This window comes from Nanorana parkeri, unplaced genomic scaffold (assembly GCF_000935625.1).
Source record: "Nanorana parkeri isolate BGI_ZX_2015 unplaced genomic scaffold, ASM93562v1 scaffold340, whole genome shotgun sequence".
Taxonomy (NCBI): Eukaryota; Metazoa; Chordata; class Amphibia; order Anura; family Dicroglossidae; genus Nanorana; species Nanorana parkeri.
In genome coordinates this window covers 398,725-423,804 of record NW_017306608.1, presented here as the reverse complement: position 1 = coordinate 423,804, position 25,080 = coordinate 398,725, and the positions used below count along the sequence as shown (strand labels likewise).

Here is a 25,080-nt window from a genome sequence, read left to right as displayed (position 1 = left end):
TGCCTGTGGGGGGTGGGGGTGGGGGGGGGGGGGGGGGGGGGGAGAAGAGTCCCTGCAGGGAGCAGTGATTGACAGTCACCACTCTCTGCAGGGAGATGATTGGGAATGAGCGAACGGTGGTATGTTTTTCGCCGACGTGTGACAGTTTCAATGTCACACGTTGGCTCTAACTATGAGGATGAGTGTAATTCACTTACCCAATAGTTCTCCTTTTAATGTGTCAGATGACATGTGAGTAACATAGTCAATAACTGTACCCTAAATCCATGTTTTGATTGTACAAAACAGAACCCATCTCATTGGTTGTCTCCAGCTTGTGTGGTTTTTCTTTTTGTTCTGTTTTAATGTAAATATGATATATACCCCCATCCTAGATTGCACTTTAATATCTTTTCTGCTAAGGAGTCTTCAGATAATTTTAACAAACTGACATGTGGAAAGTTGGCATGCTATGATCATATGGTGCCATCCCATAAATCACTCAGTAAGTATTTTACTGCCAGTGGATGCTGCTTGACATTACAGGGCTGTATGCTTTATTCATCGGTGGTGCTCAGTTTCTCAATTGATCATTAAATAGATGAAACAAATCTTAAAATATATACAAACACATACTGTACAGTAAGGCTGATTACAAAACTTTTCGTAATTGAGGTTGCGTTCACTGCCTGTAAACATGCACATAACCTCCAGTTTCCCTGTCTGGCATATTTACTCTTCCTGGAATTTGAGTGATAGAAGGTAAAATGTCTGCTCTGTACATTTTTATTGTATTGATGCTTTTTACTTTTCCAAGGGTAAAAAGAAAACCTGTCGAAGTGTGGGTCCACACTGTTGCATTGTGATAAGGTGTGGCAATGCCCGTCACTTGCATTGGTGCAAGTAGTCCATTCATTCTGATTGGCACCCCAACGCACCTTTCTGATGGATGTGGATTGCAGTGCAGAAATGCCCTACTATGCAGTACACCAGCAGAAATGGCTGCTTTAATGTAACATGCATTAAAGTGCATGTGTTGATTCATGGCAGCATTGTGAACCCAGCCTTAGGGAAACATGTAAACTGCAAATACTAACCTCTTTCTAAAAATGCCAGTTACCTTGTAGTGCAGACAATCTTCCTTTTAATAGGCTAAGTCAATGACAAGTAAAAGTATTAAAATATAAAAAAAAAACTTGATCTGAATAATTGTCCCAGGTCAGTGTTTCAGGGATTGTTGAAGCTTTAAACAGCCAGGCAATTAGCAATTTCCTCAATTTCTTAGTTTCTAAATAATTTCTAAGCAGTAGAGGTTTTCTTGCTCATGTGAGTTAATTGTACAGTCATATTCTCAAACATAATGTAATTTCCTCAAATTTCTATGTTTGTCACATGCATAGTAGTCATCAGCAGGTGTCTGTACATATGGTCAAAGGATGGATAGCTTGGGGAGCTCAATGGGAGCTGCAATGTCTGGGAAGTGCTATCAAATAGCGTTTAGTTCGGTCCCATCCCCTCTCTCCACCCTTTTCTCAACATTGGTCAGGGAGTCTGATCATCAAAACAATGGACCAATAGTAAACCAGGGGAGATATGAAGGTGTGGCGTACAGCTCACCCCATTGCATAGCAAAAGGCAGGTTGAGAATCGCTCTGGAGGCAAGGAGTGATGGATACTAAAATGACAATAGAGCCTTAACTTGAAGAAACTCGCTTTCTAACTGTCTATACACAAGTCTTAATGTCGTCCTGTCAATAGCTGGCACATGTGTAGTATATCCGACTCCCCTGCCCGTTCTAAGCTTACCTGAATACCCAACAGGCCGATTCACTACATTTTATTCCATATAGTGAACAGAAAACCGATTTAATTGTTTCCTGTATAAACTGGAAGCTTGCTAAACATTCATCTTTGTCTGTTCTATTTGCAAATGGCCTGATCTGTGAATGAATGGGGCATCTATTCTGAATCCCATTTAAGAATTTCTGACTAAAATAACATCTACCATGACCATTGAAAGTCATTTCAATATTCTGTATATGACCGCTATTTTATATTTTTGTTTTGGTGAAAAACATTGTTTCAAATCAACTCAACAATTGACTTTGGTGAAATATTGGTTTATAGTGCCATTCTTTAATCTTCCCTTTTTCCCTTGTAAGCAAAAAAATCCACAAAACAAAAGCTCTGCCTAGTACAAAAGTGTAATTGTACATGTATCTTATAGCCCTTGGCTTCTACCTTGGCATCATTTGTGGAAATTCACAGCAAGATACTTGAAAGGCTGATATGCTTCAAATCCTGTTTGTGCAGCAAATGCCGTTTCATTGTGCCAGTAGTAACTGGAAAGAGATGAGAATGGCTTGTCTCTGTTTGCATTGCCCAGTGCATTTTTGAATATGCCAGGGTAACTATTTGCAATGATAATTTTAATTTGTCATTGCCTGCCTGTGTATTTAGGTTTCAGAATGCTATCAAATCTAGGTGGGGATAAAGAGTGTTTATGTGCTGTTTGCATAGACACACCTAGAGATTAAACTTTATGGGACTCAGGTTACAATGAACAAGCTTATTTCAGTGATGGTCAATAGAACTAATCCCTTTTTGTCATAGCAAATAGGTCTACGGGGTAAGACGGGCAGAGAAGTGTTTAAAAAAAAAAATAGTATAAAAAAAAAGTATTGTATACCGAAATGTAATGTACTAGGCAGTTCTTTATTAAAATCTTACTTTATCCAAATTCTGTTCATCTTATTGGTGTAGTCTGGTGGCTGGTGTCTCCCTTGTATTGCTACAGTCGGTGTGCACGCTGGGAAACAGAGGCACAGAGATGTTGCCAACTAAAGGAGACCTTTCTGAGAAAAACATTGAAGCTGCTACCTTCTTTTTTGGACTTCTGCAAATGGTTGCCTTGCTGTCATGCACATCCTTTTGCTTGAATACTTAGAGCCACTGACCCTGAACAAGTAATGCAAATAAAGACTTCTAATCTGACTCTTCTGATTTGGACAGTTTTTGGGGCAAGCTAATCAATAGGTATTGCATCCAGAGGGTAACTAGCATTTTTAGAAGGAGGTCAGCAACAGCAGGGGACGTCTACACTGCCTAGCTCACATTGCCCACAGTGATTGGACAAGATCAGTTCTGCCTGGGTATAATTGAGTTCACTGCAAACTTTGTGTATAGTGGGTGCACAGAATGTAAGCATAGGAATCGATGGTCAGAAATTGACATTTAGTGAATACACATCTCATGTTATGTTCCGCATATGACCAACTATATTTTTGTTGAACTGACACTTGTGGTTACCATATAATTAATTTAGAAACAGTCACTATAATGCTGTTTTGACAGCTGCCATTGCTTCTGTCAATGGTTGTCACATAATCTATCTTCTCCAAAATGTCATGTATAAAGCTTATTCAGTTGGTGTAGAACCCGGCCACATATGTAACATACATTGGTGTGATGTGATGCCATTTATTTCTGAACGGCACTCCAACACACCTTGCCAATGGATGTGGTTGTTCTGCAACATACTAACTTGCAGTGTGGTGCATTGACAGAATGGTACATTCACCATTTTTGAATGGGCTGCCTTAACACAACACAAGGTAATGCTAATTAATGTGCACATGCTAATGCACCACAGAGATCTAAATAGGCCCTCGTCAAAAATGTTGGCACTGCATTCCTCTTTCCCTCCAGTTGATTTTAATGCAGGCTTTTATTTATGCATGCACTACAACAAAGTCTAAATACCAGATGATCATGCCAGTCCCCTTGACAATACAGGGCTTCTTGTTTCGTGACCACACTAACCACTGAAGCAGATCCATGGTAGGGTAGTTGGGTACATTTTAAGTAGCGGAATGCTAAGACCCGTGACATTTCTTTATTGTCTGCATCCCTGTTGCAGCTTTTTACTTCTGGTCTGGTAAAACCTTGTCCTTGAAACAGAATTGTCCACCTTTTGTAATGCAGTGGTGTACAACTTAATTTAAATAGGGAGCCTCAAGGGCTGCCCCTAAATGCAGCAGATAAAATTCAGTGAATATAATGCTACAGAAAGTTGTCAGGGACTGCAGATGTGCAGCAAAAATGAGTCAAAGACTACAGGCATGCTTCAAGAGATAGTCCAAGAAAACATACCTGCTACAGGAGAGGGTCAGAGACTTTGAACATTCCACAGAAGAAGTTAGGGCCTGGTCACATGCTTCGAGAGACAGTTAGACTGAAGATATGTTAGATGAGACTTAGTTGTGCTACACGCTATTTCTCACACCAACATCAATTATAAAATATCAGAGAGGGGGAAAAAACAAAACAAAAAAGAGGATGAACACAGAAAAACCTAAGTAGATATTCTAAACAATATTTTCTTTTCTTTACTGGCTTGAGATAGAACACTATATATACTATCTGCAGGGGCTCAGAGTGCTGCATAGTAAGTGCCAAAGGGCCACAGGTTAGGCACCAGGCCTCTAATGGAGCTCCAGATAGTAGTCATATTTAACGGGTTCAAACCCTTCCCACACTATCCAAAGCAAAGAAAAAAAAAGTTTAGCCTATATATCTACAAGAACCTTTTGGAAAGAGCATAAGAAATGCATGTTGGGACTCTAATACAAAATGGTATTCTGGAAACCACGGTACCCCTTCCTCATAAGAGTACATGAAAGGTTAACTTTAGCCTTTCAATGTCTACAGATTGTTACTGTGCCAGATCCTACTGATAATGCATTGTGGAAACTCAGTGAGGCGATATTTGTCTGTCACAAGAAAAGATGAACTAGTTTGGCATCTTTGATTTTGCTAGCTGCCAAATAGGTTGGATGCATCCATTTCCAGACACAGTTCAAGTCATTTAATGAGTTCCAAATGGTTTTCTGGAAAGTAGCAAGGTTCGAGAGCTCCTAAACCAAGCATGTCTTGCCAGATGGGCTGCAATTTTGTACTTTGGGAAATGTGCTATAAGAGCTACTATCTGTAATTTATAGTGTCACCTGTACATGTTCGCCCTTATGAAAAACTCACACAATGTGCTACTGAACTTAAGAATTAGTTCATTAGATTTTCTGATTCCAAACTATAAATATTTTGCAGGGAGATACATATTCTAGTGCACAGCAAACAAAGCTTTTTATAAGAAATTCTGATGAGAAGTTTTGGATAAAAGAAATTAACCGTTTTGAGTAGGGGTCAAGATGGGGAAGTGTATTTTATAATGCATGTCAAAATCTACATTTGAAAAATCAATCATCTTTCAAAGTAAAGCTGTTGTGAGAGCTGACCTTTTGCTGACCTTCTTTTAATAATGCTATTTGTCTGGCTGTTGTGCTGATCATTGGCTTCAGTGCCCTCTCTGAACAAATATGCAAATCCCCACAAAAGTCAGAATCTTTTATCTATATACTTGTCCAGTGTCAAATTTAGAAAAAGAGTGTCAATATGATAGCAGTGTAACTGATATCCGCAATGTTAGCCTCCTTGTTTTTCCATGATTGGTTTTCTTTAAAGCCCCTTACCATGCCCCCTCCCATCCTCCACTGTATGTTTTGCTTTTTCTTATACAGTGATCTTTTCCAGGGGTGGGCAGTTCTCCGTAATAGAATAGCTCTGATATCATGAGGTCAGGGAGACTGGAGGCCCACTCTGCATTATTCTGCACAAGTAGGCTGCCTCCCAACAGCACCTTCCAGTGTTGACCAGTAGCAACTAAACACAAAACCGGAAGGCTGTAGACCATGCTGCTTTAGACCAGGCTGATCTTCAGGTTTACAAATCCACATCACATAGTGGAAGTGCACATCTGTTTATGCATGTAACCCTGTTGTGTTAGCATGATTTTTCACACAAATAACCAAAGAAGTACAGTGAAATACTCCCTACCATTTTCTAACTTGTTTAAATTTTTCCCCAAACTCTATTTTTTTTTTAACCAGTTGACATCCGCGGTGTTAAACCTCCTTCCCATCCAGGCCATTTTTCAGTATTCAGCGCTGCGGTACTTTAACTGACATTTATTCCGTCATGCAGCGCTGTACTGAAATGAATTTTATACCCTTTTTTGGGGACAGATAGAGCTTTCTTTTGGTGGTATTTATTCACCACTGGGGGTTTTATTTTTTTACTATATTAAGGAAAAATTACCGAAATTTAAAAAAAAAAACAGTTTCCCCTATATTAAATGATAAAACATTTATTATTACCCAATTTTTTGGTAAAATATAAAAGATGGGGTCACGTCGGGTAAAAAGACACTAAACATGTCAAGCCTTAAAATTGCGTGCGCGCGCGAAACCTCAAAAAACGATAATACCCAAAATTGGCCCTAGGCGACGCTTTAAAAGCTGTTACCGCTCATCAGTTTAGTGTTATCAGTGATTGATGGCCCTAAAATGATTGCTCTCACTGCGACGTTCGCGGCGATTATGGACCCGCCGATCGCCTATATGTGAAACACCCGGTAACGGGTTTGTGCATTTAGCGGGTCTTTTCTGCCCGTGCGTGCCCGCTAGGGGGCGCGCGCGAGCAGAAAAAAATTGCCGTCGGACGGCTGCAGTGCCGTCCGTCCGTTTTTTTACTACGGGCGGACGGCAAGAGGTTAAGCTGTAAATGTACCTTCTGGCCAATCATGAAAGTTAAAGAAAACTCCAGGCAGAAGAAAACCTAACCCTAGCATTGTGAGTCCCACTGCAAGGGTTAAGTGCTCATATTTCTCTAAGGTCTAAAATAAAGATATACTCACCCGAATCTCGGCTGCTAGGACCCTGTTCCTCCAGCCTCTCTCCACCTCCGCTCCAGTGAGGGGCTGTTGCTCGGCGTCCTCATGTCTAATACACTATACTGGACATGATGACTGGTGTTTAGACCATTGGGGTGGAGGGGGGAGAAGCTGTGAGTACCGATCCAGCAGCCAGGCAGGTCTAAGGTTTTGGTGAGTATACTGTATCTTTTTGTTATTTTAGACCTTAGATGAAAATGAGCGCTTGAACCCTTGCAGTGTGGGGGTATACCCACTGCAAGGGTTAATGTTTTATATGCCTGGAGTTTTTCTTTTAATGTACCTGCTGAGTAATCATGAAAGGTAAAGATTAAAATGCAAACAGGAAGCATTTGCATGGTAATATTTAATTCAGGTCTTGCTATAGTGTACATGTCCACCCAAAAGTGCCTTTTGTCTGTAATTTAATTTGTTGAGAACCCCTAAGCCCACATTCACACTTGTGTGAGCCTATTGGGGTTTTGATGCATGTTTTTTATTTTTTTTTGCCTGTTTTTATAGGCTTCAGTGTTTTCGTTTTTTTGTTTTTGGAAACGGTAAGCTGCTGTAGTTACTAGGCTAGTTTATTAGGTGGGGATGAATGTTGCGGTGAAAAATGTGTTACACGCATTTTTTTAGGGCCGCCCATTTGAAGTCTATGGCAAAAAAGCATAATTCTTCCAAAGAAGAGCTCATGTACTTTTTTCGAGGTACAAGCATAGGTGCGAACGGCCACCATTGAAATGAATGGGATTCTTCATGTTGAGTGTTGTCACTCTTCGGGACACTGCCTAAAACACTCAGGTGTAAATGGGGGCTAATTGTGATGCAGGAGAGGAATTCCCAAACATACGAATTGCAGGGGTTTTTCTTTTTTTTTTTTTAGATTGAGAACACCGTATTGTATGTCATTTTTAATTTTTTGCTCCTTGCAAACATCTAACGGGAGGCAGTAAGCAAATCTACATAACTAGGCTACAGATAATTGGATACATTTATTTCTATAAAGGAATTCTAATGTCATGGTTACAATTAAGAGACATGTGACTTTTTCAGTTTAGTTATAGAAAATAAAGCCTGTTAAATTAGGGCAGAAGGTAAATGTTAAATACAGTACATCACAAATGGATTTATGCAGAACTTTATCAAATTTAGTAAAACTGTAGTTTTTCATTAAATCGCTTTTGACACAGGAATATATTGGATGATAATTACCTGTTTCCTGTGTTCTTTTCCTGTTTGTGTTCTTTTCCTGTTTTTTGAAATTTCATATCAGATTATATTGCATACCTTATTTTTTTAATAAACCCATGACACTAAACATTGTGTGACCACCATTTATTTTTCATTATCCTGTGAAAACTTGGACTCTGGCGCATGAATGATAATCCTAGGTATTAGTGTTACAATCTCCCAGAAAAATTGGTAAGACAAAGTGACTTTTAAAGGGTTACCATGCTTTAAATCAGCCACTTTCAACCTTTTTAGCCCAGAGGAACCCTTCAAATATTTAATTTGGTCTCAGGAGACCTCTGCTAAAAATACATTGACCAATAGTTTGTGGTACATTAGTGTGATCACTAACTTTGAGAACATTTTAAATTTAAGAATAAATATGGCATACCTAGCATATTTGACATAGGCATTTTATACACTCCTGCACTATACAGCAACATTTGCAGTAATTATCTCAAAAGTAAATACATAATAAAAGGAGAAGGGAAATGCAGGCAGCAAAAATTGTGGTGTCCCCAACATTAGTGGTAATTATAGACCTACTCCCTAGCCTTGGTGGTCAGTGTAGTATGAGATCAATTTACTAGTGGTCACTGCTCAAGGAACCTCTAGCAACTTTAGAAGGAACCTTTCAGGTTCCAAGATACCCTGGTTGAGAGAGGCTGCTTTAAGTGTAACTATGAACAAAAATTACATATGTAACAGTCTGTCAATAGCAATAATACAGTGGCTTTAGTAGACTGACATTCAGAGAAGACTAAAGGCAGCACAGGGTAAATAATTGCTTTTATGACTCTCGGCCTGCACTATTTGTGCTGGGTTGCCACCTTTTCTTCAAGTGAAACCTGAACACTCTTGCGCCGCACTCGGCTATTTTTTGTGTAGAGAATATAGGAGAGAGAGCAAGGAGAGACAGCCAGGGGAGGGAGTAAGGAAACCAGCTATAGAGAACTACAAATCTCAGCAATACATAATACATCAATACAAAATTATATAAAGCTACATACTCTGTTGCTCTGGGGTGGCAGCCTGATGTCTCTAGGCTCTCAGGTGGGCTGTGCGGGCTGTCAGGTGGGCTATGTAATCCGCAGACTGTCTTCTAAACCCAGACTGTCCGAGTCGATCCCAGACAGGTGGCAACTAATTGAGCCTACTTCCTAATAATAATAATAAGGGTGTATACTGTATGTATGATATCCTCATATGATATAGCAATGTAAGGATTGCAGTATATTTGCTAATTTGGAGATAAGCATGAGGAGTTGCAGGTAATTATGACTGGAACCTCCTGTAATTCTATCTCCTACATTACTTTAGCCAGATACCAAGATTCGTGCCACAAGTAACCAGCATTATAGCTGCAATATATGATGGCATTTGGAACTCCAGATAAACAACTAAACACTGCTGAAAAACAAACATGTTTATTATTTTATCTTCTGCTTTTTGTGATTTATACACTGCGTAATCTAGAAGGTTACACTACTCTTTCCTGGTACACCTCCATGCTAATTTGACAGCAGTACTGATGTTGATCCATTGTCCAGTGAACAGACTTAAGTAGGGCGGTAAACATTAAAAACTGCATTGCTAGACCAGGAAATAAGTGTGTCACCTCCCTGACTGTTTTAGTGTGGTAGAGTTGTGTAAATCACAAGATTAGTTGCACAGACTTACAAGCCTTTTGGGCAATTAAGGCATTAACGTTTTCAGAAACTAATTTTGCTTTATCTCTCGGAGCACAGCCATAGCATATCTCTAGCAATGCCACGTTGCCCTTTCCCATGCCTTTTCCACACAGAGTCTACTTTTTCTTTCCATTATTTAGTTTGAGTTTGTACAGTGTGCTTGCTGCCAGTTCTCATATAAATACTTTTATTGTTTGATTAGTTTTGTTTGGTTTTTGTATCTAGTTTTACAGTAGGTGCATAAAACCTAATTCTTTTTACTTCTTCATATGACTCGCATGCAAAGATGTATTTTGGTTGTTCTTCAGATTCCTTTAACATTGTTAATCAAGCCATCAGCACCTCTGGTTCTGTAGATCCAAATAGCTATACCAAATTATTGAGCTTATTCTGTAGAAACAATGAGAAAACACTCTAAAAATCTATTCATTTTATTAGTTTGTGATGGTGGTGTGTGTGTTTACACTCCTATTGATGTTTGCAAATATAACGAGTTGCTTTATGTGCTTCCCACAGGTAACAAGTGAAAACAGACAATGCCTTAGTGGTTTCTGTTGTACAGTGACTTCCCTATAATAACAATATACACAAAGAATGGTTAAACAAACATAATAAAGTAAATACAGGATTATAAATGTATAGTTAATGCTGGTTTTAATGAGTGAAAAACATTGTAAATCAAAGTTTAATGTTAAAATAATCTTGGTCTGCAAACCTTTTTTTTTTATTAAGCACAGCAACATATTACATTGCCACATCTTATCTGAATACATGTTTTAAACAGACAAAGTAATAAATGTAAAATAAAAATAACTTGCTCTAGGGCATCAAGGAAACCCCAACCATACTTTCTAGTGGGAATATGTTTTTGGTGCTTGTTACCGTGACCTACATCCCTTTTGCTTGGCAAATATTGTTTTTTCTTTTATCATAGCCTCTCACTAACTGCAATCTTGTTCATGTTTTCCTACGGTGGAATTCAGGTGGACTCGGGTGTTATCAAGTGCAAGAAATACCTGCAGATCCTTAGCTGTCAGCGTAGGCGCTTCGAGACCTCTTATAGTATGGTATTCTCTCTAATATTTTTGCAGAATGTCCACTCCTAATGAATATTTCAAAATCTCTAACATATGTAAAAATTCTTCCTGATGAAGTCAAAGGGACTGTTTGTCCCTTTAACAAGAGTTTAACTGTTTTACTGGAAAATGTATGCAAAATGCATGTAAAAATTTGTGTATTGAAATGTACTAGTGTGTACCAACCTTTAGAGTGGACTGTTTTCCCTTACAGTTGTGTTTTTTACAATGGAGTGCAGTAAATGGTGCTGCAATTTGACGAAGTAAATGCATGGATGAGAAAAGTACTATAGTGGCATACATCTCATTATTATGCATTTTTATGCAGTTTAACATCCATTCAACTGCACTAAAATTGACAGGTGTGAAGGGGGCATTAAAGTATAGTTCCCATTCTGCAGTCAAAGTTTGAGAAGGCCCCACTACGTTTGTTATGTGTTCATATTCACACAACATACCAACAATCATTTTTTACAAAAATATTGCTTAACCTCTGTTTCTTTGGGGAAGGCCTTTGTGCAGATTATAAGCTACTCTGAACAGTTTGAAAGTGAAACAATAGTGTCAGATTGAGCTTCCTCGAAGGCTTCATCCCTTTAAGACAGACGGTGTTCAAATCTATAATAAGTATTTTAGATTCCCCAGAGGATCTGCTTCACACATTCATTGCATATAATAATTTACTATATCACCTACATAATCGAGCCCCGGTCAATATAAGAACCAGCAAATCGCCTGTGTATATAGAATACACAAGCTCAAGAAGCTACCGAAAGCTACCTTTTTTGCATCACAATTACAAACTTGATTGCACCCCTACCCGATAAACCCTATTAAAAATATTGACAACGTTGTCACTCTCACACACACCCATACATACTGATGGGCCCCCACACACACACCTAAAGAATATTGAATATGTTCTAGGCTGGTTGCTGGTTCTAATTAAACTGGCTGGCTGTACTGCATAGTTACAACAGGAACAAAGTCTCCACGAGGAACATATTCATTATTCATCAGGTGTGTGTAGGGGTCTGTCAGTATGTATGGCTGTGTGTGAGAGCATAACGTTGTCAATATTTTTGATAGGGTAGTGGTGCAATCAATTTTCTAGTTGTTACACAATGGTGTTCAAATCTAGTTTACAACTGATAATTTAGATCTGCCAGCACAGTACAGACAGGATTAATTATAGTAAACATGACTTCCCACAGCCCCCTCCTTAACATTACATAGGGGGAGGCTAGATGGGATTTTTAATCAAGTATAAAGCACTTAAAAATGTAAGCCGCAATTTTTATTTTTTTATGATCTGTAAGTGGGAACAAATACTAAATATGAAAGGGGGGTTATCCCAATTCGGCTGGATGGACCTACACTTTTAAAGGCAAATTGTAATGGTTTGAAGTTATTTTGTATTGTGTTTATTAGGTTTTTAGATAGATATCGGTTTGTTTCACAAATACCTCTTATCTGCATTCTTAGAGCCAAGAACTAATGGCTCCTTAAATGGAGCATAGCTTGATTTACTGCTCATAAGCAGTGTAGTATTCCCCAATATATGTGAATGCAACAGTGTGGGCAAAGAATTATAATACTCCCCTCTTCTTTGCCACTCGAGCCTAGTCGCAGAGCTCAACTTTTCTGAACTTCTGGGTAGGGCAGCGTGTGGAGCATGTGCAGTTGATGTTACAGGTGGGGGGAGGAGGAGTGGCTTGCATTGTTAGACAATGCTAGGCAATGGATGCACAAGGGGTGTCTCAGTGGAACCCTGTAAGAAGGAGATACCAGAGAATAGGACAGTGGGACCAGTGTTGAAGGGACGGCTTGAAACATCTGGAAGGAAGATGTGCACTTCAAGAAGCATTACATAAGGTAAGTCTTTACACCAGCATTAGGGGTAGAAAAAAAACCCATAGGCTTTAGTGTCACTTTAAACCAGGTATGTCCAAACTGCAGCCCTCCAGCTGTGGTGGAACTACGAATCCCATGAGGCTTTGCAAGATTCTCACAGCCACAGACATGACTACCGGGGAGAGATGCTTCATGGCATTTGTAGTTTCACCACAGTTGGAGGGCCGGAGTTTGGACATCCCTGCTTTAAACCAAAGCTGAATGGCTGATTTACAATTATACATTATTCTCTTTGCTTCTCAGCTTTATCTAGAGGCCACAATGCAGTATTTTTTTCCATTCGACCTGGAAAAAAATGTATAACATTCATTTTTGGCTCCATTCGCATTTTGCATTCTTATATGCAATTTTGCTGGGCAAATGGCTCTGCAAATTGTTTATAAATACACCCCTCAGCTACAGTACATGAATTGTATACTTTTTATGGCTTGGATTTTTCAGACTACTAATTGCTTACTTAGATCGTGTATTTATCTGTGGCATATCCTCTAACTGGATGTTCTTTTCCTTATGGTTTGTGATTGGGACGATTTTGGTGTTTGATTGTACATGTTTGTTTTTATTTCAAGGAAATGTTGGAAAATTAAGTTGTGGCATTTGGAAAAATATATTGTGGCTTATTATTGTGTTTGTCTTATTTGTGTAGTTGGTAGCAGCAACCTTTTTTATAGGTTAGAAAGCCCTGTTTGATCATAATTTTTCTCTGAAAAGCGAGTGCCAGAGGTTTATGCCATGAGCCTACCCCCAAATAATTTCTAGCCTAAACATGTATGGTTGCCTACTATGACATCTGGTTCCTGAGTGCAGTAAGATGGAGTCTGTGACCAGCTTTACATAATTGTTATGCTGTTTTAAACTTTAACTTTTTAATGTTTAAAATGCTCTACTAATTTCAGTGGTAGTCCCACTGCAAGACGAAACTTTAGGGATACACGGAGTTCCACTTTTTTTTTTTCCTGAATGTGGCAGAAAGCATGGTGTATTTGACTTGCTTCTGCTTTTGATGTTTAAGTACACAAACTCTTAAGCTGCTACTCTGATACTAATATCAGCTAAGGGCCCCTTGCAGCCTTAGTCATGTTAAGGACATCAACTCCAACAATAACTCCAAATTCTGGCATGTTTATGCATACTATCTTGTTTAGTCTATGTACATTAGATGACATGCACCATTTTCTGTCTTTACTGATAACAACATTCTGGCCATTGAACCTGTGAACTCTTCACCTGTGTGTTTCTGATTCTCTCAGATGCTAAATCCTGGGGGCTGTGCCATGGCCTTTTCATACGTCCAAACTACTAATTAAATTTGCTTGTCCAGTAGAAGCTTGGCCAAGAATGTTAGATTGCCAAAACCGCAAGACTATATGAATCGCTCATTGTTTTAGTAGCAATTTACAACAGAAAATGTTTTACGCTCATGTTTACATGGATTGTGGCTTGTAAAGGTTTAATTTATAAAAACTATACATGCATACGTTGACATCCTGCTGCAGATTAAACTAGACGGATTTTATTTTTCCATAATTACTGACTAGGATTTGTTTTGATTGCATTTCTTATCAGCCAGCTAACAATTCTGATTGTGCACAAATGTCACATTTAATTTATCCTATCTAAAAATAAATATATGTCTGTTTCAGCACGCTTAAAGGGTCAGTCCAATGTCATGTGATTTTAGTCGGCTTATTTACCTACCCGTTTATTTCTTCTACCTCTTGAAAAAACAAGCAATAAGCTAGAATACACTTCACAGTTTTGTTCTCATCTCTCATTTGTTTAGTTTTAAAATGAGTCGTCCTACCCCACTTATTTCACTTCTATTATGCAGATGTTTACTCAATAGATAAGCGTTTAAAAAAATTTGCAAATAACGAATGGCACAACATGAAAATGGTTGCTTCGTTCCCTTTTTTTTTTTTGATTAATGTAAAAATACCTTGTCCTGACTGGAGCCGGGGGGTGGTGAGACTTTGGGGTTGATTTACTAACCTTATAAACACGCCACGAACAAGTATACACCTCTGTAGAGTGTTCCCTCCCAGCATGATCTATGGGTGGAATCTAAACACCTTTTGTAGTGTGTACACACCCAGCAGGTGTGTTGTGCAAAGCCAAGCATGAATTGCAAGGTGATGTTGTGTAAATTAGCTCTATGTTGTGTTGCTTGCGTTGATGAATGCAGGAATGTAAATGCATGAGCTAACCATTTTTGTCTAAGCTGTGAAGCAGCATTATATATGCATCATGTGCATGATTTTTCCATATATGGCATTAGTGGAAATATGCTTTTAGAGACTTTTTGGTTGATAAATACGTTTTGCTGTGTAAAAATCACACTCACCTGGTGCGTGCGTGTGTTTAGGTTAGTAAATCACCCCCTTTGAGTTTAAAACTTCTTGTGACATAATTTACTGCTCTGGAATTCTACTTATTTCTTCTCATCCTATTATCAGGCATGCAGGCATAGTGTGTGATTTGCATGGCAGCCTGAAACCGCACAGCAAGTGACAATACTACAACTGCAGTTTATGGCAGAGGATGAACATTGTCAACTGAAAAATGGAAGTGCCAGTTATGTCAATTGTATGATAAATTAGCGTTTGTTTCAATTCAAATGGCAGCATTTGAATGTGTGCAGACATAACCCCACAGACATAAGCACAGTGACTTAGTGTTTAGCACTTCTGCCTGGGGGTCCGTGGTTCAAATCCCAGTGAGGACGCTATCTTCAAGGAGTTTGCATGTTCTTTCTGTGCTTATGTGGGTTTTCTCTGGGTACTCCAGTTTCCTCCCACATTCCAAAGACAAGCTGGAAGTTTAATTGGCCCCTGTCTAAATTGGCCCTGTATACGTGTGCAATAGGGACCTTAGGTGGCAGGACTGATGTAAATGTGCAGTATGTAAAGCACTGCATAAATTGTGGGCACTGTATAAAGACCTGTAATAAATAGGAATGTTTGTGGTTTGCAGACACTGCAAACAAATGTGTGATTTCACCACCACACCAACTACAAATATTGCATTTTCTTGCTTTTGAACTTTGATCAGATGGTTTAGAAGGGCCAATAAGGGGACATTCAGATAAGCAAGTTCCCTGCACTATAAAAGGTTGGGATCCCAGTGGCTATATTGACAATGTGCTTAGTTGTGATAGTGAAAGCATAGGCAATGTGGTTGATAAAGCGCAAAGGGACAGATTAGCGTAGGACTTGCTGGTGCTGGTCTCTTAAAGAAGATATAATCCTTACTGAATGTGCTTTAGGTAGCAAATAGCTGTAAATCTTGGTGAATTTGGGAGTGGGGGTTGAACAGTTTTTTTCTAGAGTTGAGCTTTGGATTGTGTTGAGCAGTTCAAAAACCTTGTCAACACCTTAGCTACTTTTTTGGTTATGATTACAACAGGCAGTTGGATCTGTTAGCCTCTTGAATTGCTGCCTTTTTTTGTCCAAACACCATACTACTTTATTTGAAAAAAAGAACTATGTAAAAACCCTATGTATCCAAAACACCACTGCCCTGAATTCCCTCTGACATAATACATGCAGCAGAGCAGGGCAAGTAAGCACCTCAAGCGCATCTTGGGCCACCTCAATTCTTGACATCCAAAAGACCATAGCTAAGATCGACTGTGTGTGTTTTTAGATGCAGCCTTACCGCCCGAACCTGTGTTTGCTTGACCAGTGCAGGGACAACCTTAAAGGATAAAAGCAATAAAAATTATAAAGAAAAGTACATTTGTAAATGTTAAAAACAAAAACATAATGTTTGTGGGTGGGAAAATTCTAGGTCTTTATCAGCGTTTGGCTCTTAGCACTCTCAAAAGGTCATGTTCCTGGGCCTCGGATCTAAGAGGATTTATAGGGATACAGGGATGGATTGTATAAACTAACAGTAAAACCCCAAGGTCTTTGTGATCCGTGTCAGGACAAGATCCTTTAGCACATAACGAGAAAAGGCTAAAGTGCACCCTCCCATGAGCCCCATTTGAACTACTTCAGCAGGTCATGCTACATTTTGTGCCCCCTGCTGAAGTTCCCCAATCACCACTTCTGCCTACCCCTCTGCCTACCCCTCAGCCTAGCCCTGCCTGTAATTCAGCGCTGTTGAATTAACCCCCAAAAACTCTGTGCTTAATTATGCTTGGTAGTGATAATGTACTACATAAAGTTAGAGAGCACAGGTGAGCTCCCTTTCCAGCTAGAGCCTACAAGTTTTTTTCAGTTAGATGTTTCTGCCCCCTGCAGTGCACTCTATGTAACTGTACTTGGTACTAGACTGGCAGTTAAGAAAGAAACGTATTTGCACATAGGTTGAAGAAGACATCACTGCATAGAGCAGCAGTAGTCTAATTCCACTATTCTAAATGCAGCCTTCTCTAGGAGATGCAGATCTTCCTTGTTGCATTTTTTGTCTTGTAGCACTTGTATCTGTTGGGAATTTGTATTCATCACAAGTACCAGGTAGATGTTGTTACATATAGTTCTTTCTTGGGAAATGTGACCAGAGCACTTTACTACTTAAATTGCATATCTCACTCCCCTCAGTCCCCGGAAGCTGGGTTTTATCTGCAGGAGAAGGCATGCTGCAAAGTAAGATTTTTATACTTTGCAGCTCTCTCTATATAACACCCAACTTTTTAATGATCATTTATACACCCAGTGGAGTTTTTGAATTATCGTTTTTTTTCCTAGAAATCTATAACAAACGAGCAATTACATGTTCCATCAAACACTTTTTGCTATTAAGAAAAGTGCAAAGATTGAAAACTAGGATAAAATATGCAGGTTTCAGCCTGCAGCAAAGCTTTTTGTTCCAAACGATCCCTATCTATCCTATCTATCCTATCTATCCTATCTATCCTATCTATCCTATCTATCCTATCTATCCTATCTATCATTTTTTTGGTAATGACTGCATATGAACAAATTTAAAATTTTTCACCAAATGCTTTACCTAGTTTATTTTTTTATAAGGGGTTTTTGTTTTCATTTTTTTTTTCTTTTTTTAGTTCAGCAGTTTTAAGCTCCTTCATCCCATTCCTGGCATGGTCTAAAACAATGGCTTATATTGTTACGGTTAATATGCTTGAGGAAGAAAAAGCAATAGATTGGCATAAGGCTAGTATCTGCAGTTTAATGAGAAATAGCAAAACAAACAACTTCATTTCAGGGAATGGATAAACATGCTGAACTAATATTTACCCTATCAAGGCTTTCAGAGCAGTGGTTGAAGGTGAAGTTTGTGTTTTTATTATATACTGTATATTATACTTTATACACCTAAACACAGCAGAAGAGCGCTCTTTTTTTCTTTCTCTCTCTCTCTCTCTCTCTCTCTCTCTCTCTCTCTCTCTCTCTCTCTTTCTCTTTGTCTCTCTTGGTGTCTCTCTCTCTTTCTTTGTCTGTCTGTCTCTCTCTCTCTGTCTCTGTCTCTCTCTTTGTCTCTCTCTCTCTCCCCTGGTTAAAGATGGCTGATGTATTTGAGATGATAATAGTTTGATTTTTACAATATGATCATGACATAGTCAATGTAAATAAGAAGTATTTTCAGTAAAATGTGCTGCTTTTGCCTCACTTTTGGAGAATTTTAAGTGAGCACGTATTGAGTTATTTACCTTTTTAAGTATTTTTTGATGTAACAATTAAATTTTTACATAGTTGCCGTGCTGCATTTTTGTTACAGAAGTACATGTACAGATTTGTAGACCCTACTTCTGTAGGTGGTAGCATATCACCACAATCACTCAGCCTTCCTGTTCAATGACCTGTGCAATTAAGACCAACCTGCCAACTTACATTGGCAGCAGGTAGTGGACAACCAAGGTGTCAGCACATGTTGCAAATGTTTGAAGTCCTGTGCCATCCAAAACCTTTTGACTGAGCTATGCAAATGGCAAATTTCTTTAAAGTCATTTATTTTCATACGTATATGCATATCCTCCAACACACCTTCTACCTCCCCCATGCAGACTGGATGATCACTTGGGCACTGGCCACAGCTTTGTAGGATTTCGATCCCGAGGGTGTGCCAAATATCATCCTCCACCGGAAAGTGAAGAAACCAACTGGTGTTGATTTTGCACTTTTTATTTAGCCACTAGTTTGCTTTATAGCCCAACTCCAGACACAGTTTATTGTTAGGGTTTGCATAAATTTTAACCACCTCCGGGCCGGCCGTAGTAAAAAACGGCCAGCTCGGAGCTCTCTAGATCTAACACGCTCCCTCGCCGCTGGGCACGCGCAAGCGGGAAACGGCCGAAATGTACATAGGGGTTTTTTATTAGCCCCGTATGTGATAGCAATAAAGTTTAGTGGGAAAAAAAAAGGAAAAAAAATTTAAGTTCCCCCCCCCCAAATTTTTTTTTTCAAAGTTACACATAAAAAAGAATAAAAAAACAAAAAAAATGTTTAAGTCCGCACCCATACATACACGCATGCAAACAAGCGTCGGGGGCGCATACGTGTAAAAAAGACGAATGCGCCCATTACGCCGCACATGTTACATATCACAGCGAACGTGGCAGTGAGAGCAATACGTCTAGGGCCATCAATCAGTGATAACACTAAACTGATGAGCGGTAAAAGCTTTTAAAGTGTCGCCTATGGCCAATTTTGGGTATGGTAGTTTTCTGCGATTTCGCGGGTGCGCGCAATTTTAAAGCTTGACATGTTTGGTGTCTATTTACCCAACGTGACCTGATCTTTTATATTTTACCAAAAAACTGGGTAATAATAAATATTTCCTAACATAATGTAAAAAAAAAAACAATTCCAAATTTTCTGTAATTTTTCCTAATTTATAGTAAAAAATAAAAACCCCAGTTGGGTTTAAATACCACCAAAATAAAGCTCTATCTGTCCCCAAAAAATGGTATAAAATTCATTTCAGTACAGTGTTGCATGACGGAATAAATGTCAGTCAAAGTACCGCAGCGCTGAATACTGAAAATGGCCTGGCCAGGAAGGGGGTCTAAACACCTGGTCTTGAAGTGGTTAAATAGGCCTTTGATTAGAATAAATGACTTAAACTGTCATGGTTGGGGTCATTGCTGATAGCATGTGCATAAGTACTAGTATTACTGCGCTATATTTATTTCTAATTACAATATTTTGTGCACATTCAAATGTATTTTATTTAGTACAACAAATGCAGCCAGCCAATTACATTTCAGTTTACTGTGGTTTGGTAATAGGTAAAAAGGATTCTGGTTGCTATAGGTTACTGTACCTTAACATCATTATTGCCCTTTGCATTGATTTCCTAAATAAAACAGATTAAGGTAAATGGAAAATATGCATATTACTAATGTAAATAAAAATATACAAAAATATTTTATATCTGTGCAACCTGTGTGTTCAAAGTAAGGCTACAGCAACACTATTCAGTATTTTAATGGTAATTCCTCTACCAGCAGAGCAGATTATTCAATCATGTGTCATGGGGATTATGATCTTTTCAGTGGTTCTGCAAGAATCCAAGCTTCTCTATGTTTGTAGCCAGCTGCCTGTACAAATGCTGATTGTGTGTTCATAATGCCAACTAGTAGTTGTGTGCTTTGCTGAACTTCTCTGGCCTAATCCATCACATGAATCACATGCCTCGCTGTGCTTCTGATTATTGGAGTAATCATTTAAAACTGGAGTACGTGCATTTCAGATTTTCTAAATCATACAATGTAGCTGATTCAAAAGTAGTTACTCATTAACTGGCATCGGTGGTCATAAGGTCAGAATCACATGGAAAGGCCTTGCAGTCTGGAGATCACCTGATCTGGTCAATAATATGAATGACTCTTTGCTGTGTTCATTACTACACTTAATCTACACTTCATTCAATTTTCTGGAAAAAAAGTTGTTAAATCCCAGCTTCATATTGCAGGAAAAAACATTCAATGAAGATACAAACTATACATACATTTTAAATAAACTTTAAAAAGGATGATAAATTGGAGTAGAACTATGTCCTTCCAATTAAAAAAAACTTGTGCTGCAGAACTTCTTTTTAAATGCAGATGCACTTGGTTTTCTGTAAGTCTCCTGCAAAGTCCCACAAATACCGGTTGAGCCTGCCAGTTATATCCACCTAACCTTGTGATGATGTGACAACAATACTGCACCGCTCCTGAATTTAGGGCAGTCACCACTCTCATGTAGAATTTGTCTGCTGGCACCACACTTCAATGAGAATGTTTCAGTGGGCGTAGTTATCAGCATTGTCACTGCTGACTCACAAGCTTGTAGTTAGTCTAATGAAACCTGGCCACACCTAGTCCGCTTCTTTCTGGATTAACAGCACTGAATCCTCTCACTGTAGGCTGCAGTGTCTGGGAGGAGGGGTGCATGGGGGATGAATGAAAGAGGATTTGGTTAATTTAGGGAAGGAAAAGGAAGCTTTTTGTTCACTTCGAGGCTTGGGCATCACAACTGGATTTGGTACTTGTTTAGCTTGGAATATAATTGTTAAATTAAATATAAATGGTACTTGTTTAGCTTGGAACTGCAATACAGTACTAAACTTATTTTCAGGGCTGGCACTTTGAGGTAAATACATTGATTTTCCATCGCAGTTTGGGCACTCGGGTTCAAAAAGGTTCGCCATCACTGTCCTAGACATTTTAGCGTGTGTGTGTGTGTGTATGTAACGGATCATGGTTTATCGTTTTAGAGTAAAGATCTTTGCTTGGAAATGACCAAACGCTTTGCAATTGTGAAATGACACTATGCTTTTATATGTTACAGTAATAAATGTATAGCGCACTTTTCCTTGTGGTCTAGGGAAAAATCTATGCTCTGTTGGGCCTGTTACAGCAGTAATCATCTCGCCATCTTCTTGCAATGATCATAGTCGAATAAAGATGAGCATCGATCGCCTGCTACTAGACGGTGAAGAATCAAAACTAGCTGACCGGGAGATTTTCCAACATGCTGGAAAAAAAAATTCCATTTGCTACCTGACTTGGCTCATACAGTGCAAGAAAGCCTCATAATGAAATTGAAAGCAAGTAATGCTCCCTAAAACATAACCTCACCAGCATACTGTATATCTGTTTCAACCACTGTGTTTGCATGTGCAGAGAGGGCAAAGCAACTGGTTCTTTTTGTTAAATACAACAACCCCCGCACTAGAAATATTTAATGATGCACTTCCTATAAACAAAAAAAATTATACAACACACTGCTAATCAATACTTGGGCTCCATTCACACAGGAGCGGTTGTCCATGTGTATTTGGCCAGCCGAATAAATGCACAGCCCGCTCTAAAGAGAAAAAACAATGCACTTTAATATGCATTGTTAAGACTTTTTGCGGCCCGCAAAATAGTCCAAGCGCAATTTTTTGTCACTGATTCCGCACAAACGAGCGGAATCTGTGCGGATGAAAGATTTTAGCATTTGCATTGCCCCGCGGTCTCCCACAAGGAAAACGCTATATGTGAATGGAGCCTTGGAGAAAGGGACATCACTGAATTTAAGTTATTGTTGCTGCTTCAGCATGCCTTATTATTCCTAAGACTGAACACTAAGTAATGGGACTTTATATCCAGTGCATGTCTCTTACGATGTATTTGCAATTATCGGATATCCTTCCTCCATATGCTATCTGGTTAACAGGCCATTATGTTAGTCTGCAGAAGGACCATGATGACAAAAAAGAAAGCTCCTTGTGTATTTTTACAGGGAGACGATGTAACATTAGAAAATGTGTGTGGTAAAACAAGACCTAATCAGATCATCTACAATAATGATGAAACTGCTATTTTGTCTTGGAGTGTTTTTAATATACATTTATACTTTTAATGACATTGTAATTCATTTTATGTTTGCATGTTACAATGTATATATATATATATATGTATGTATGTATTTGTATTGTATGCACTGGATATGAAGTTCTAGTACTTGGTGTTCATTCCTGGGGGGTGGGGGGGTAAAAATTCTATAATAGAATGCTCTTTACAATTTGTCACAAACAGCCGTACATTACACTGGTATTTTTTGTAAGACGTTGCAGCAGAAATTTCAGTGTCAAGTGCAGTTCAAGTACAACTAAAAACACTTGTATTACAGTCTTAAGTACCAAAATCAACTACTATGTGATGTACAAGCTTTATGAAGTAAACCCCAAACCTCCTTTACCTTCCTTGACTGATGCAAATATCCTACATTTTGTTTCTCACATGCTCCCCCTCTGACACTGCAGCTCGCAGTGGGAGGGTTTCATCAACAGAGGCAGTGCTGTGAATCAGCAGTGACAATGGTGATAGCCCCTACAACATTTTTTTCATCCCACTGTAGTGCAAGCTGGCACATCCTACATAAGAGTGGCAACTCTGCTCCAAATTCAGGAGCAGTGCAGCCTTGTTGCTACACCATCAGAGGGAACTGCATTTGGTGGGTTTCACTGGCAGGCTCAAATGGTATTCCCTGGACTTTGCAGAACGACTAAGAGCAAACTGAAATGGAGATGCAATTATAATGGAATGCTGCAGGACACTTACTTTTTATCAATAGGTGGCCATTGTTCTACTATAAATGAGACCTAAGAGTTACAAACACAATATAAGCTGTGCTTAAACCAATGTCCAAAGAAATGCCCTGAAAATGTGCTTAAATGTGGAAAAATGTTCCATCTAAAACTACAAATGTAGGTGTGCAAAAAAAAAAAAAAAGACTTGAAAATATTAAGATCAATGCTTATTCTTGGTAAAAAAAAAATTCTCAGTTAAGGTAACTCGCCACCACTAGTGCTTGCATGGCTCTGTCTCTGAGTGCTTCCCGTGCCATCTGCCCGCACATGACAACAGACCCTTTGGATGCTGGTGGAACTTGAATTATAGCTTTAAAGCTGGCCATACAACTATAGATTTTCTGCAGATTTTCTATGGTCCGATGGAAAAAGTGCAACAGATTCCTTTATCTACGCTAAACTGCAGAAAATCTATAATTGAGGTCTAAGAATAGCAGTGACTTGGCACTTTATTTTTGGACCCTTTTTGTGAACTTTGGTTTATACAAAATATACACTTTTGGCAGCTAAGCCGGCCAGTGTGGAAGGTAAGCATATGATGCTGGTGGAGTTAATCATTAATGTGAACCTTTTGCTATGCCCTGCTTTGTCATGCTGTAAGAGATATTGCCAATATGATATATGTGACATAAGAGGCCAAGGGGTCAATTCACAAAGAGAAATGTTCTTTGCTCTCTGTAGTTGTCAATTTACCTCTCCTTATTAATCGTTTGAAAACATGGTATCCATAAAAGTCCCAATCGTTATTTAGCATGCTTGTTAACACTTCCAACTAAAGCAATAGGGAGTTATTTTTACATGTTCGCTTTCTTCTTCTTTTTTTGTGTTTAGCAACTGAAGCATAATTTTTACGTCTTGAATCGTAGAATTAACATTTAAGGTCTTAAAATATGTTTGACTGATGCATTCTGGGATTGAAATTGATGGGATAGGATTGAAACGTTAAATAACGAGTTACACGATAAAATATAATTTCTGCAAACACTGACTTTAATTGGTGAAGATTCCAAGCATTACATCATTTGGTGAATTGAACAAACCTAAATGAATGACACCAAAGAGTTTAAGTACACTGTGTTGTGATACAATTATCCAGACAATCTGTTCCTAGAGGAGAGAAATTGGACGGATCTCTATTAATAGAATCTTGCATACAGAATGAACCATGTGGTTAGTTTTTGTGTGTGGTGGGTTTTTTCTATATAAGTTTTTAGCGTCATTTGTCATGCACAAAGGGCCACTTGGACACTTTTTTTTTTTCTTCAAATACACATTTTTATAGCCCTATTATTAGAAAGGTGCACATATCTGTTTTTTTTAGGCAGTGAGCAATATGTTAAGGTATTTTTTTATATGATCTGAACTTTCACAAGTGAGTTTGCGTTAATAAGGGAAAATGTATGGCCTCCTTGAAACACTGCAATAATAATTTCAAGCTCTACCGGGAGATGATACTGTTAAAAATTAAGATATACTGATGGTGAAGTGTGTGTGTGTGTGTGTGTGTGTGTATATATCTATATACATATAGATAGATATATATCTGTATGTATGTATGTCTATCTATCTACCGATCGATATATCTATCTATCTATCTATCTATCTATCTATCTATCTATCTATCTATCTATTTCTTAGTTTTGTTACATTTTGGTTATTACACAAGAGTAACACTTAAAGTAGTAAAATCAGGTTTATATTGCTTGAACCTACCTGTCACTTGACATTAAAAAATTGTGCTTTGTTGCTTATTGCATGTGACAGTCAGCCCAAGATTTTGTAGAAGATTACTTTAGTGTTTTTGTGTGGCAGAATGAGGACACTTTTACATATTTATTTAGATGACTTTTGATGCATCTCTGTATAGCTACTGTATGATATATATATATAT

General features: G+C 38.5%; 1 protein-coding gene across 2 annotated transcripts in view; it reads left to right on the top strand.

The window, feature by feature from the left end:
• Positions 1-25,080, top strand: part of BASP1 (brain abundant membrane attached signal protein 1) — a 69,918-nt gene that overhangs the window by 41,946 nt on the left and 2,892 nt on the right. Inside the window, exons 1-2 of one of the 2 annotated variants that reach the window (XM_018558461.1) lie at positions 2,528-2,532; positions 4,880-4,883. The exons of the other annotated variant lie outside the window; for it this stretch is intronic. The gene's annotated coding sequence lies outside the window, so the exon portion shown is untranslated. Of the gene's footprint in view, positions 1-2,527; positions 2,533-4,879; positions 4,884-25,080 lie in introns of those variants that run through there. 2 annotated transcript variants of the gene reach the window in all.